We start from the raw sequence: 5,225 nt of genomic DNA, 5'->3' as shown, positions 1-5,225 counted from the left end.
TGTCAAAAACTCAGTAATTTGAAAAGTCATTTTTCATTATTTGGCGAAATGGATTTTGGAATTTATTGGAGCAGATTGAAATAGAAGCCGGTTCGACGAGATCGTTAGTCTTGGATGAATCTTCTTGAAAGGAAAGGGGTCGATCAAGAGAGATTTGGCAATTTCGGATGTTCCACTTTCACGGGGGAATCGACTCTACGCCCCCATTTCGGTGCCCCACCCGGCTTCTATCTTTTTCTGAATATTCGGAGGCAAGAGCTCTTTCTTCTCTCAAATTCCTATCCAAATTCCCTTTGTGATCAGGAGCGGGGAATCTACGTTTGGGCGGATTTTCTTGGTGGGGCCGGCAACCGGACCAGCTAAGAGAAACTCCAAGCTCCGGTAATCTTTTTCTTTTTCTTCACACCGGTTGACTTTTAACGGCAAACGCGGTTATTGGGGAATTTCTCTCTCATTGATGCGACAAAGACTTTTTCACTATGATTTATGCAATTTTTGATTGGATTAGTCAAAATGGAACCCGAATTCTGTTAATTTTTTCCCCCCAATCTTTCTTCTTCACTTAAAGAAATGAACTGAGTGAGGAGGTCTTTCGCTTTTGCCAAGAGAGAATCTTGCTGCTTACTTGCTGAGTGAGAGCCCAGACCATAGCGGCTTTAGAGACTTCTCTTTCGACTTTAACGGCGACAAAAACTTTCTCCGCTGGAAGTTTCAGATTCTATTCTGGGCCTCTCCTTTGTCACTTCGAATGTTCAGAGAATCAGATCGGTTCTATTAAGGACAGTAGAAAAGTGTCAGCTTGTGGAAACAAGGGAAGAAAGAGAAAGTGGAAGGGTAAGGAACTTCGTGTCGCGGTTGCTCCAGAGGAAGACTTTCCTAGCAGGAAAACAACTTTCACGTTCAGAGAACACTTTTTTCGTTGATCATTCCTCGTTCCCTTTCGTGTGAATTCCACAGCTCGGATGTTCTCCCCTGTGCCGAACGCCACCGAAGACTAAAAACCAACTTGCTTCATCAGGCAACAACGGTTCTGCCTGCACTCTGAGCGGGCTGCCAGGTTTCTCCCTTATTTATTTGATTTTTGACATCTTTGCCCAGAATTGAATGGGAATAAATGGCCAGGTGGATTGAATCCAATCCCATCCATTGCTCTTTTTCCTTCTCTCCACGAAATCACAGACGGAAGTAAGAAAGAACGCTACTCATCAACGAATTCTGGCAAAGATAGAAGATCCAACTACATCAACAACCGGGGGGGAATTCACCGGTCCTACCTAATTCAATGATTAGAATAATGGAGAAGGGAGAGATCTTCAAAAAAACCTATACTCCCACTTCCCCTTATGAGAGATTTTCAAAAGGTGAGATTTCGCAACCTATCTGACTAATAAGAAAAAAAGGGGGTGCGCCCCATAATAAGAGTGAGTGCTCACTCTTTTGGGGAGAACCGCATCGAGACAAAATCAATCAATGTTTCGGTCTACAGAAGAGGCATCTGACTTTCCTACTAACTGAATCACTTGAATCAGTTGAAGGAGGTTTCTACACGAAGAGTTGCGACTCCACGTCGGGGCGTGCGGGGGTTCATAACGAGTGGGCATGAACTGTAACCAAACAAAGAAAAGTCAACCAACCACGAATTCCTGAACCGGGAACCACCTTGTAAAGTCAAGAGCCTCGCCTAAAGGACCAGACCCAGAGCTGAGAACAAGATCGAAAGCTCAACTTCTCATTTGAAGCATGAAAGTGGTCAGGTCACAACAAGCCGGAAGAGAGAGGAGTGGCCTTCTCAAAGGTTGAGGGTTGCTCAAAATCTGTCAAATACGAGCCCTTCCTTCTATATTCAATCTACGGCCTACCTCCTCGATACACCCACAATGGCGGATCTTTTGAGTGAGGGAAGCTGGAGCATTGGTCAAGAGATAGAAAGAAGAGGAACTATAGATCAAGAAAGTCACATTAGCTACACCAGACCAGATACACCTTTTTTTGTTATCCTCTTTTTTGACTAATCGGATCGGTAACCCCTCAACCAACTAAGACATTTCTTCATCAATTCCTCTCATCCCCCTATCACAACAAGGCAGAGCTAACCCAACATTCTACTGCTCTCTAAAACCCATTCGACGAAGCAATCTTGGACCCTCTTGGCTGCGCTGTGCTTGGCTGCACTTGTATTCCACACGCCAGCGATGAGATTCAAACCGCCCCCATTCAGTGGTTCCCGTGCCACCACAATGGCATGGCATCGATAGAGTGACCGAAACCTGTCCCTGACCAGCTCGTGAGTAGCATCCCGGGTCGGCACAGCGTAGCGTCAAAAGTAGGTATTTTTTTATTGCTCCGCTGACCTTTTCTAGGCCTCCTTCCTGCGGAACTGGATTGTGGATATCAACCGAATTTGTACTAATTGAAGAAGACAAAAGCTCTTTTTTCTGCAAAACTGCCTTTGTTTAAGAAGCCCTATCCATTGTCTTTCCTACTGATCTTATTCAGATCCCAAGTGATTCCCTATTCATCAATTTGTCGATTTGATTTTCTTCTTCATTCAATATATGAAAATGGCAGCTTACTAGACAAGATCACCAACTTCCTGGCAAGATGCCTACGGTTAAAAAGCACCGACATATCAAGATCCAAATTCGAATGGGTTCCTGGTCCTGATCAGAGACCATTGTGTTCGCGCTGGTGGTCCAACAAAGAAGCGAAGTAGTGGTCTCTTTCTTTGCATTACGAACGACACGCTTCGCCAGCTCCTTCCCCATGTCCACTAGCCCTCCCGCCCAGAGGGAAGAGAAGGCGAAAAAGCGCTGCCGAAGCAGCATGAGCAGGCTTCTATTGCTACGTAACAATAGAGCAGGATAGCATTTTGTGCCCACATCTTTGAATTTGAGGGTAAAAAGCTCGCTTCTTATACGGGATCCGACGCATCCAGCAGAGCGAAGCAGCATTCCATTCTTTTCGGGGGCATCCTTCCGCATTGGCGGCGAGTGAAGTGCCACAATCTCATTCATCATTTTAGATCTACATAAGCCAAAACCCATAGCACTGGCGATGTCTCCGGTATAAATGCAAGGAGGATGTATAGCTGATATAGGATCTTGTGAACAGGATTTGATTCTACAAGCGCTTTGGTACGAACGAAGAAATTTTCGAACAAAAGGATCGGAACTCACTGATAGGAAAGGAGAGAAAAACAAAGCATTTCCAAGAGTTCCATCAATCCACTGTTCATCGATAGATGAAGCTCTCTCTTTATCATCTCGTGCCAGATGCAACAAAGGATGAGTCCTTTTTCCTTCTCGCGAACCACGGGAGCACCGGGAGCCCAGAGGAGAAAAGCTCATTTTCCTTTCAGGGTAAAGCGGCGCATAAAAAAGGGCTGGCCCGTCAAAAGTCCGATTCCTTTGGGGTCAACCCCGGTAACAAAGAAGGAATCCATAAAAACTTGGGATCCGACACCATGATAAAATACTACCCTCATGATTAGACCATGTCCTTGAGATTTGATAAAAGAAAGGTGCATTCGCGGTTAATACGTTGTAATTGGATAAGTTATTAGGAATATGACGGAACGAAAGACGAAAGAAGAATACACCAAAATGCAGGTGCTGCACCAAACGCTGGTGGTTCTTTCCTGTTGTAAGTGAATGCAACAAAAAGACTGGGAAATAACGAATAATGAAACAATTCATATATTGACATTTCATGCTCATTTCCTAATCTATGCTTTCTTATTCCCATCATCCGGTAACCACAGGATGATCCATAAGAAAGGTGGCAGGATTCGAACCTATGGCCGACCCGCCCCTGACCTGCTGGGTTGGGTGGCCGGGTTAGCACCCCTCGTCACCTCTATACCCGAAACAGATGCTCTGCGCTAACCAGCGCATAACCTTCTTACAGTAGAATAAGGTTGGATTTGAAAAAGAAAATAGGACTAGATAACAATTATGTGATGAAACTAGTTCGTTAAGAATTTTGTTGATCTCGTTAGACCTAAACTAATATAGACACAGAAATGGACAGATAGTGCTTCGGAAAAATGGGGGTTTATTATGATGACCTGGGAGAGGAAAGAAGTAGCTTTACCGAGGTTCAGGAGAGAAGCAGCTTTACCTCGTTCAAGAACTTACTTTTTCTTAGTGCTTGCTTTACCGAGTTCAATCAGTCCAGGAGTAGCTCTCAAGAAATTTACTGAATTTTCATTTCCAAATCTCAAGTCAAGGCGAAAATGAAAGAAGAAGAATTGAGAATCAATAGAAAAAGAATCAGATAAGGAGAATGAAAGAATCAGAATTGATAAGGATTGGCAAGAGGAGAGGAGCGAGGACAGTTCGAGCGTTAGAAGTAGCATAGCAGGGTCAAGGTAGCATTCCCTGTAGCAGCACTCTAGTATTTAGTAAATTCTTTGACTAAGGCCTAGAATCACTCTCGAGAAAAGGCCTGATTTACATATGTGTGTATGTCGCTCCTGTAGTTCAAGGTAGGTAAGGGCTGCTCATGAGGGGGGGGCACCATCACTCTGTCTCAAAGGCAGGTTAGTTAAGTCAAGTGCCAAGTCAGGTAGTGCATTAAGGAGCTGCAACTATCGCATCAGCTAGAGCTGCATTAGGCATTGGAAAGGTGCTTAGTTCCGAGAGCGCTTTTAGGCTTGAAGAGCGGGAGAGGATTAAATATGCTCGACTGTAAAGGAGAGGGAAGCATACGTAGGACAGTAGGCCCGAAAGCTGTTAGCAAGTAGGCGCTGCGCTGCATTGCTAAGAGGCTTTCCTTGTTTTTCACTTGTTCAATACCGGTCTGCTATGAGCAAAGCGAATAGAGGAAGGCCTGGACTGTTCTGGGAGTACCAACTACCATGTAATGTTGTAGCAACTATGTTGTAGTGAGGGGTAGTTGACTTCGTCATGTATTCTTTCGGAGGTAGGTAGTTCTGAGGGAGCCCCATGCGATGCGTATATATCAAGAGGACTACGGGTGCTCCTCCTCCACTAAAAGCTTTTCAGCTCCTTCTTCTTTTGGTATTCTAAGTCAATCAGCTATACATCCTCCTTGCATTTTGGTATGGTACAAATCGTTTAGGAATGAGCGTAGCGCAGTAGCTGTTGTTCTTGTGGTCTGTATAGCAGCGTAGAATAGAGATCTCTTCTCACAACCGTCTATCCATCTTCTTAGTTTAGTTTTCCTGTTGTATGTCTAGCCATCTGTCGCATTATCTTACTGTG

The 5,225-nt window shown here is 44.5% G+C and overlaps 1 pseudogene; it reads left to right on the top strand.

Moving 5' to 3' along the window:
• Positions 1 to 3,069: 3,069 nt before the first annotated feature.
• On the top strand, positions 3,070 to 3,318 carry LOC111483319 (annotated as a pseudogene).
• Positions 3,319 to 5,225: the final 1,907 nt, after the last annotated feature.

This window comes from Cucurbita maxima, unplaced genomic scaffold (assembly GCF_002738345.1).
Source record: "Cucurbita maxima cultivar Rimu unplaced genomic scaffold, Cmax_1.0 Cma_Scf00008, whole genome shotgun sequence".
In the NCBI taxonomy this organism is placed as follows: Eukaryota; Viridiplantae; Streptophyta; class Magnoliopsida; order Cucurbitales; family Cucurbitaceae; genus Cucurbita; species Cucurbita maxima.
Note: the sequence above shows the minus strand (reverse complement) of the source record. Positions and strands in the feature narration are given on the sequence as shown.